Source organism: Myotis daubentonii, chromosome 10 (genome assembly GCF_963259705.1).
Source record: "Myotis daubentonii chromosome 10, mMyoDau2.1, whole genome shotgun sequence".
In the NCBI taxonomy this organism is placed as follows: domain Eukaryota; kingdom Metazoa; phylum Chordata; class Mammalia; order Chiroptera; family Vespertilionidae; genus Myotis; species Myotis daubentonii.
In genome coordinates this window covers 12,457,226-12,467,944 of record NC_081849.1, presented here as the reverse complement: position 1 = coordinate 12,467,944, position 10,719 = coordinate 12,457,226, and positions in this window count along the sequence as shown.

The following is a 10,719-nucleotide window of genomic DNA, read 5'->3' as shown; positions in this document are numbered from 1 at the left end:
CACCTGCCAGCACTTTAGTCCCCTGGAGGGCTGCCCCTCCAACCTTCTCCCTGAAGCCACACAATTCAGTTCGTCCCCATATGTCCCTGGTGCTTTCTGAGATACTGTTCCTTCTCTGGAACTGAGGACGAGTGTTTGTGAACAAGTGAGACTGTGCTCAGCCCCTTTGGGAGGATACCTGGCTTTACAGCAGCTCTCTGTCTCACCTGGCCTGAGTCTCTACTGATTTCCACACCCAGATGTTGTGGGGAGTCCTCTTTACAGTACTGGTGCTATGGCTGGTGAGCCTAGTGTGGATCTAGTATTCCTTACTTCTCAGTGGGAACCTGTGCTGCCCAGTTGATTCTCAACTGCCACACGTGTGTGGGGGCAAACCCTGTCACATCTTCACCCTTCCCACCAGTCTTGTGGCTTCTTTATATCCTTAGTTATAGGTGTTCTGTTCAGCTAGTCTTCAGGTGGTGCTCACGGGCACTTGTCCTATAATTTAGTCATAATGTTGTGGTCGTGGGCGGAGGTGAGCACAGCATTTGACGGTTCTGCTATCTTGATCAGAAGTCCCACCTGAGGGTTAGAAGCACTGCACTAAAGCCCACTTTTCTAATAGCTACTCAATTCCACCTTCAGAAGATGGGCAGAGCTGAGGAAGTTGGACTGAGAGCAAGGATGGAGCGATGAGAAAAGGTACTCAAGTGATCACCATGAGCATAGCCCCATGCTGTTGCTCACTTCTACTGGTACTGGTGACAGGTGGTCAGATTGGTTTAGAAATGCCATTGTCCTGCTTCTTCCCCTGATGTCATGTCTTACTTACATATGAGGCTTGTTGTGCTCAACTCTGTACCTGCCCTTCACAACTGGGTTGGATCAAAATCAGGTCCTGGTCTCTTCCAAAATTCTTGTCTTATAGAAGTTATCCTGACTTAAAAAAAAAAAAAAAAAAGACTTCTTCTTTCTCACCCAACTCCATCGTGCTTTTTGCCCTATGAAAAGAGACATTTTTAGATTTCTAGTAACTTTCTGTTTCTTCAATAGAGTTTGAGTTAATAATCCTGTGGTGCTGATAGAAACACAGGGATAGATTCGTTGACTCTTGCTTGGTGTTCTTGGCCAGGAGCGGGTTTTTGAAAGAGACTGCTCAGTTGGGGTATGGGGACATCTCTGGCCATAGGACAGGGTGAAGCCTTGGATAGCATCTGTGAGTCTGGCCTCATCCACACTGGCTCTGGCCACTAAGTCAGGGGTCAGCAAACTATGACTACTCCACCCACTTTTTTCTAATAAATTGAGTTTTATTGGAACACAGTCAGTGTGTGGAATGACAAAGTTGACTAGCTGTGACAAAGACCACATGTTCTGCAAAGCCTAAAAATATTAACTTTCTGGCTCAGAAAAAGCTTGCCAACCCCTGTACTAAGTTATTCACAGATTTAGAAGATAATTGGTTAACAAATATTAAATTTGTCTTTAAGGTGTTGTCAAGACCAAACCAAAACAGGCCGCCACTTGAATGTGGTGCCTCTGCAATTTGAGCCAGCCCCTCAAAGGCGGTGAGACAGTGCTGGTCTGTAGTCGGCACTCACATTTTCGTTTTGCAAACACTCATTATAAGAATGGGCTTGTGTTTTTCAGAACACACTGGACATTATAAACTAGTGCTGGGTTCAATTTGGACTTGTGCTGTAGCAAAAAAAATAATAATAATAACTTAGTGGAAGCCTTCTGGAAAAGTTTTCCAGGACCTTCATATTTTTATTTAGCCTGCAGTAATGCTCAACTGTTTCCTTTATTATTATTATTTTTTGGAACTCTCTTGTCCCCATGGGTCTTATTGTTCTCAAAAAGATTTTTTTCTTTTTAAACCAGTGAGTCAGAGCCTTGCTACAATGAGTAAAACATTTGGTCTCACAGAGCTTTGCTAGCGTGAGAGATGACGCTGAGGTGCAAAGATGTCACAGGGTGAGCTATATATAGGTCCTGCAAGGCCTCCCAGGCCCAGCCATCTCTCTGCAGACAGAGGCCTGCTACATGTCATGAGCCTCCTCCCCTTTCCCGGCCTTGTGCCTTTTGCACTACTCTGAGGAATCTTTCTCCTCAGGGCAGAGCCCAGGGAGCAGTTCCTAAATTCCCTGCGGGAGCTGCGTGAACTATCCACCGGAGCAAACAAGCCGGCTGTGGTGACCAAGCGCAGAGTAGGGAACCTCAAGACATCCTGTTAAGACATGTTTTTTCCAGTTTTTAAACTAATTTGCTATGCATTTGGGTGGCAGCACTTAGCTGCTCAGTGCGGTGACACCATAGGGTGGTACTTTTTAATTTGCTTCTTTGTACAAAGGAATTGGACAATGCAGTTTACAGATTGAACAATGAGGATGTGCATTTTTAATGGCAAAAAGATACTGATGAGATAGTCTCTTGGCTGGGTTAGAGAACAGTACTATATTTAAACTAAAAAGGGATTATACAGCTCATGTAAAGGGTTTTCTTCTTGTATGTTTTTTTTTATTGATTTTAGAGAGAGAGGAAGAAAGAGAGAGAGAGAGAGAGAGAGAGAGAGAGAGAGAGAGAGAGAGACATCCATTTGAGAGAGAATCATCTATTGGCCGCCTCCTGCATGCCCCCTACTGGGGATCAAGCCTGCCACTTGGGCATGAGCTCCCACCAGGAATCAAAGCAGCAACCTCTTGGTTCATGGGTTTCATTCAACCACTGAGCCACACCGGCAGGGCATGTGCAGCTGATTTTAAACTTCCTTGCTTGTTGGAGGTTGGTGGGCTTGATGTCTCCTCAATAGTCTATGTTGGAAAGTAGGACCCTGGTTTCATGACCTTTCTTGTGATTGATTCTCCACTTCCCTAAGCACAGGTTCTAGACCCCATTTTGCATAAGAGAGATACCCCAGCAGAGGGAGAACAGGACTCTTTGCTTTGCCTCTGACTCATTGTGACCATGGAAAATGCTGATTACAAAACATGGAAAAGTCAAAGCTTTTCCCTTGGGAAACATTTTCTGGACAGTGTCTCTTACCCATCTACACACCCTGAGGAAGCGAAGAAAGCTGGGACCTCCACCACTGCAAGTGAGAAACAGGTTGCAGACACGCGGGGAATCAGCTTGGAGGCAGGCCTCGCCTTTGCCATGGGTGGCCGCATTGGTTAATGTAAGTGCAGTGGCTGTAACAGATACATCCTGAAATCTTAATTGCTCAGCTTCTACTCATTTAAGTGTCCATGAGTGTTGGAGATTAGGGTGGGGCATGGCACTTTCCTCTACACCGTCTTTGGAGGATCCAAGCTGAGAGATGCTTTGCCATTTGAACACATGGTTTTCATAGATGCCCTTGGTCTAGACATCCAGCCAACAGATGGAGAAACACATGGGAGATAATTACGACTCAGGCCTGGAAATAAAGCATGTAATTTCTGCCCAAATTCCAGTGCCAGATCTGAGTCACATGGCCATGCAAGAAAGGCTGGGAAATGTAGTCTAATTGTATGTCCAGGAGGGAAGAGAAATGAGTTTTTTTTGTACAAACTAGCCAGTGTCTGCCCCAGCGACCAAAGTCCACTCTCCAGTGTGGCTGGTGTTGATGCCAGGGATCTGGTGGGTTCAGCACAGATGCTGGTCTCCAAGCAATGGGGAGTCTTGGAGTAAGATGGTGAGTTGTATCTGCTCTGAGAGCGTAGGTTTGGTTTGAAGAGGCGAGTGGCAGGAACATGGAGAATAGGGTGCAGGCCCCTGTGGATGGGAAGAGAAGGCTTAGAAGGACCATGCAGGGCTGCAGGGTGGAAGATCACAGCCAAATCCTCTAAACCCAAATGGATTTCAGTCTCAGGAGAAGCCAAAGTGATCTCAGGAAATCCTAGGTGGAAACTAAGCCAGGATTTCTTGGCCAATACAACAAATTAGGAGAAGATGTCGCCTGAGCTCTGGGTAGGTGCTCAGGGTCTGGGACAAATGTCCTGGCATTTTGACTTAGTCCACATGGATGAGCATGAGTAGAGATGTGGTCTGTGAAGACACACTAGAGAATGGCTTAAATGTGTTATGAAGAGCAGGACAGGAACCCAGAGGCACTAGAGAGAATGACAGGGTGATGAAGTAAGGGGCTGTCTGTAACTTCATTTTTTAAGATTATTGTGTTTTATTAATTAACTAGAGGCCCAATGCACGAAATTCATGCAAGAGTAGGCCTTCCTTCCCCCAGCTGCTGGCACCAGCTTCCCTCTGGCACCCGGGGCCTGGGCTTCCCTTGCAGCCCCAGCTTCGTCTGGAAGTTAGTCCGGAAGGATGTCCCGTTTAATTAGCGTATTACACTTTTATTATTATAGATTTTTTCTTTTTTATTGAATTTATTGCGGTGACATTGGTTAATAAAATTACATAGGTTTCAGGTGTTTTATAATCCACCATCTACATATTCTGTTGTGTGTTTACCACCTACAATTCAAATCTCCTTCAATCACCATCTATCCCCCCTATAATTCCCATGAGATGTGGCTCTGTTTTAGGCATTTTCACATTTTCATTTGAACCACAATCTAATGAGGTAGGAGGCATGATGGTAGCCAGTTTAAGTGAATGCATGTAGTTTTGAGACTTATCCAAGGTTACACAGATGGTTCTGAGTTTGGCTGAGGACTTAATTATAGGTTCCTGCTTCTAAGCTAAAAAAATTTTGTTATTTGCTATAGGTTGACTTGTTATTTACATTTATTATTGTTTAAGATTGAGGGTGAAAGATCTAAAGAAATTGTTCTAGTCCAATGTAGATATTGAAGGCTTATATTCTATTTGTAAATTGCCTTGAGCAATATTTGACATCATCTGGATATTTTTCCTAATGCCCAAAACTTCACTGGTAAATTATTCCCTCCACAGGAATAAAAATGACATTACTAATTTTTTCCTACTCATTCCACTCAAATTATTACTCATTACTGTTAGAACTGAAGCTTGATTTTGCAAAGCTATTATATATTTTAATTGGTATTTATTCATGGTTTTTATAGATATTTTCTGAGTTTGGTTATCTCAGTTGAGAATGCATCTTCCAAAACATTGTTGGAACATATTTGAGTGACAATCATAAAAACAAGCACTGACATTTTATTTAAGATCTAAGTTGGTATAAAATGTGCATTTATTTCACCAATTTAATCAATTTTTTTATTTTATCAATCAATGGTTTTAAATCAATTTTCTTAATGATGGAACTATATAGTCAAAGACAATATGATGCTGAAAATTAATATGAAAAGCAATTAAAATGGGGCTTGTCTATTTGAAGGAAAGTGGTAGATGCTATTTTTTTCATCTCTACCCCTAGCCCATCTCTATTTTTAGGGGAGTTAGTTATTACTTTTGGGTTTCTTTTTTTGTTTTAAATATTTTTTATTGACTTTTACAGAGAGAAGAAGGGAGAGGGAGAGAGGGGAAGAGAGAGAGAGAGAGAGAGAGAGAGAGAGAGAGAGAGAGAGAGAGAGAGAGAGAACATCCTGGTGATGTTGACCGGTTGCTTCCTGCACATCCCTTAACTGGGGATTGAGCCCTCAACCCAGGCACGTGCCCTGACTGGGAGTTGAACCAACATCCTTTAGGTGCATGGGACTATGCCCAGCCAACTGAGCTACACCAGCCAGGGCTCCTTTTAGTTTCTATAGGACATAGTTTTAAAGCTGCAGCATTAAACCATAACATTTATTGTCAATAGTTTTTATTTACTAAAGCTATCTTCTCAGCAGAAGAATAGAAAAGTATTAACTCTATCCTGGAGTTGCCTTCATTGATGCTTCAGGGAGCTTCTTGAAGACAAAGGCCTTTGTCTTACCCATCTTTGTCTTACGTATCTTTCTTTTCTCTACTATGCCAAATAGTTGCTCCATAAAAGTTCGTTGAAGGAATAAAGTGAACAACTCTGTGAAAAGAACTTTGGATAAGGAATAAATTATTTGCATACGTGACTTTTTACCATTTACTGGGTGTTTTTTTCTCCGGGATGACACACAGGGCTATTGTAATCCTTTCGAAATGGTGTTCCGCATTTTCAATTTCTCTCAAGAGCGTAGGGAGTTTCTTCGTAAACAAGAGCTTTGGAGTTAATAGTCATGGTTGTTAAACTTGCTAGTTAACCTTAGGTAAATGACTTAACTCCTCTAAGCTTCTATTTTCTGACCTGAAAACAGAATAATGGTGTTCATTTGATTTAGATAATTATATGTAAGTCATTGGGCTGTTGTTAGGAGTATTATCTGTAAGATGCTTAGCACACTGCTTGGCATATGGTATGTGCTTAGTAAATTAAAGCTATTTTTATTTTGAGGGCAACATGAATGCAATGGAGCAAATAACATAATCATGGTGAAAATGTAGTCAGTGTCAACACAAATTCTAGCCGTCAGTGTGAACACTGTGCTGTGCATCTCACAGGACTCTCCCCACTGCTCTGCAGTGGACAGAACTTCCTGTTTTGGAGTTGGCAGGTAACTACATCTGACCTTTCCTAAGAGGTTGTGCAATGTGATGAAGGATTTAAGAAACAGACTTTCAAAAAGGGTTCTGACTAATGCCTTGGGACAGTGATCATCTCATTAATAGTTGGCATCATATTAGTAAAAATGAAGGCCAGGAGGTTTCTTTGTTACCCATTCATAGAGTAGCTCGGACTGGCAGCTGCTGCCTTTTTTATTAAAAAACAACAACAAAAATGACTGTGTTCTTCCTGTTGCAAATGCCCCACCCTCTATGCCACTTTTCACATGTTAGCTTGTTTGTTCCCAGTTGTTCTGTTAAAATACTAGGAAGGTGTACAGTGATTTTTTTGTTTGTTTGTTTTTTCATTTGACATACAAATTTTTTAACTTTCTATAGCATCAAATTCTCATTTCAATTGATTTTATTCACTTTGCCAGGTCTAATTCTTCCCACTCCTCTCTCATCATAATAAAAAAAACCTCCTTCTTCCTCACTTGTAACTTTTAACTCTGTGGAAGTTTGAATGACTCATCACATAGTAGAACTGGTGAAATCAGCAGCTGCTGGGAAATCATTTTCCCTCTTAATAACTGCATTAACATGTGTTTGCTATCATTCAAATAAAAAAAATATATATGTCAAATATACATGATAGTCTTTGCTAAAGTTTTCATTGGGGAAACTAATGTTTTGACATATAAAAATGTTCAAATGGGTACCTTACAGAAAGTTTTGATGGGGGAAAACTTCATGGAAAAATAAGGTGAAGTGGGAAAAAATGGCAAGTATGTTGTTGATAATGCTGTGATTTATTTCACAATGGGTTAGGTGACTTTCTTCATGACACTCTTAGTGCTAAAGCAGAAATTTGTCACTTCATGCCTTCATAGTTTCTAGTATGGTCTTACCATCAAACCATTCATCTGTCCATCTAACCATCCAACAATTTTATTTTTTTAACTTTCCTCACGCAACTGTAGTCCACTCTGCCCTCCTTGCCCTGGAGCTCAGGGCGAGTGGCTTCAAATGAGGTTTTGTGTACTGGCTCTTCAGTAGGGGGCCTGTGTCTCCAGCAGAATTCCTGTCTCTCTCTGCAGACAGGCTCCCTGCTGGTTTTCATAGGCAGGTGTTATGTGGGTGCTTTTTTCTATCTCTGGTGCTTTGGGTTGGGGAGCCTGGCTTGGTGGGAGCACCCCCGCCCCGACACACACACACACACACACACAGCTGAGACATCCCTCCAGAATCTCAGCCCCCTGTCCCCAGCCCTTCCACCCCCCCACCTCCCCCACCCGTGGGAGAAGGGCCAGCCCCTTTCCCGTCTCCACCTGTCCTATCAGTTTTGATGTGTTTTCCTTTATGAATCCTTGGTTATAAAGCTTCTTTTCAGCTAGCCTCCAGTTTGTTATTTAGTTTGCTTGCTCTGTGTTTCCGTTGTAATTCTAGTTTTGTCCTGGGAAGAGGTGAGTGTAACATCCGCCCACTCAGCTGCCATCCTGCCATCTTATTACTTTCAAAGGTTTGTTTCCACAATTGAAATGTCTGTTCTGGAGTCTGTACATTGTTGTCACTTGGTCACCCTATTGTCCCAAAAGTCATTAAACCAAAATGTGATTGAATGTACACTATTACAAAAACACATTTTATGTATATTTAAATCTTTACATCAAAATTTGGGGTAATCTGTGAGAGAAATTTGATTTTTTTAAATATTTTAAATGTAAAATGTTTTCATTTAAATTAGTTGTTCTCAGTAGAGACACAACTTGCTTTCTGGTTGTTGGCATTGACAGTAATTCTGTTGTTGATTGCTGTGGTTCTGATTCCAGGCTCTGAGCCAGTCTCCATGTCAATTACTGACTGTGTGACCTTGGGCAAATTATTTGACTTCTCTGTGCCTAAATGTCTTATCCATACAGTTGAGATGATAATGATAATACATGCCACCTAGGGTTATTGGGAAGATGAAATGAACAAATATATTAAAGTATATAGAATAATGCTTGGCATGCAGAGATTATTCCGTTTTAACTACTATTATGTAACTATTGCTAAAGTTTACTCCAATTCTGCTCACATTACTTGCTGATTATGATTCCACAAGCCAGCAGGAAAAGGAAGCCTCCAGAAGAGGAGGCAAGCTTAGGGCTCAGAAATCACACAGAGCGGGAGGATTAAGAAGAGGGAGGGTCAGGGCTTTGGTCTCAGACTCACCGGATTAAATAAGAGCTCCAATGCTTATGGTATGTAATTGGTGATCTCTAAGCCTATATCTCATTTGTGAAATGAGGACAGCAATTCCAGTTTGAAATCTTGTATAAATGACATACCGCCTGGAAAGTGCCTGTTGGGCTCTTGGAAATAATATAATGATTCCTCTCCCACCCCCCCCCCCCATTTGTTTTTAAACAAAAAAGTAGCAGCATATTTCACATACAGTTTTTAACTTTACTTTTAAAATTAACATTATAACATAAACCCATGGACACAGACAATATAGTGGTGAAGGCCTGGTAGGGACAGGTGTGGGGTGGAAAGGATCAATGGGAAATAAACAAACAAAAGGGACATCTATAATGCTTTCAACAATAAAGATAAAATTTTTAAAAATGTAAAAAGTAAACATATTCCTATGTCATTAAGTGTTCTACTACATAAAGATATTTAAAAGCCTATTTAGTAGCCTATTAAATGTATATACCATCCTTTATTTAACTGTTTCCATATTTCTAAATATGTTGTTTCCAATATTTTCTAGTATTGACAATCAACTAATGAGCACCCCTGATGATGAACCTTGGTATGCCTCTGTTGTTTTTATTAAGTGACATTGTAGGATCCATCATGTGTACATTTAATTGTTCCCCAGAAGACTTGTACCAACTGCACTCACCAAAGCACTGATGAATGTGCTTGCTTCCCTGAACCCTCACCAATCTGGGTATTATTTTTTTTTTTTGTTCACTGCAACCTTAAGCAAAATTATAGCTCATTACTCTGATTTTTATTATTTCACTACTAATACATTTTTTCATGATTGCCATTCACTCTTTTGTGTTACGTTAAGTGTCTTTCTCTACCTCTCCTCTCCACTCCCAATTTTATAAGTACGAATTATAATTATAAGCCAGACATTTAAATATCAGCACCTGCATCAGAGAAGGTCTGAGTCAGAAGCACATCTCCACGCTGCAGACTAGAAATGGATTTTTAACAGAAATGCCAGACAGGGTTACTAAATAAGCAGACTTAGTGTTTTCTTGATAGCCCAGCAAAGAGAGGGGACCGCATGAAAGGAATTTCAGGGTGAGAGAAATTAGATCACCTTTGCAAAATTGTGTTTGGAAACTGTGATGATTAATTATGCATGTTGACTAGGATGCCAAGATATCCGGCCAAACATTATTCTGGTGTTTCTGGGTGAGATTAACTTTTAAATCAGCAGACTGAGTAAAGCAGATTTCTCTCCTTAGTGTGGGTGGGCCTCATCCAATCAGTTGAAGGACTGAATAGTACAGAAAGGCTGATCTTTTTCTAAGTAAGATAAGTTCTTCCTGTCTGACTTACTTTGAACTGGAACATTGTGAGTTTTTGTTTGTTTGTTTGTTTTGTGTTGTTTTTTTTTTGTGTGTGTGTGTTGACTCATCCTGCAGACGTTGAGGCTTCTTCACCTCTATAAATTGTGCAAACCAATTTCTTATAATAAACCTCTTTAAATACATACTATTCCTTACATATTCATATATATTTTATATACATACATTTTTATTGGTTCTATTTCTCTGGAGAACTTTGACCAATACAGAAACTCTGTTTTTAAACTTACCCAATCTAACCCAAGGCCAAAAAATAAATTGTTTGTAAAATATGCCTTTTAAAGAAATTCCAGTTACGACAGGGCAAAATTCAAGGCATACTCCCTGAATGCGTCATTTACTAAACGACACTATTAATATCCAGCACACAAAGTTATTAGGGGCTCAAATTAGATGACATATAATAAAGCACTGGGTAAACTGTGAAACAAATCTTTCTTATGAATTATAACTTTTCTCTAAAGTAACTCATGACAGGCAATGGCCTTAGGAGAACGATCCCACTTAAATGACTAAAATATCTGAAAAGTGGAAGACTACACCCTCCCACAAACGCCCTACAAACATGTGCACACACTATGTACTACACAGACACGCCCACAGGCCCTGACATGTATGTATTTGTTTTGGGGGGGAAATAATAAAGCTG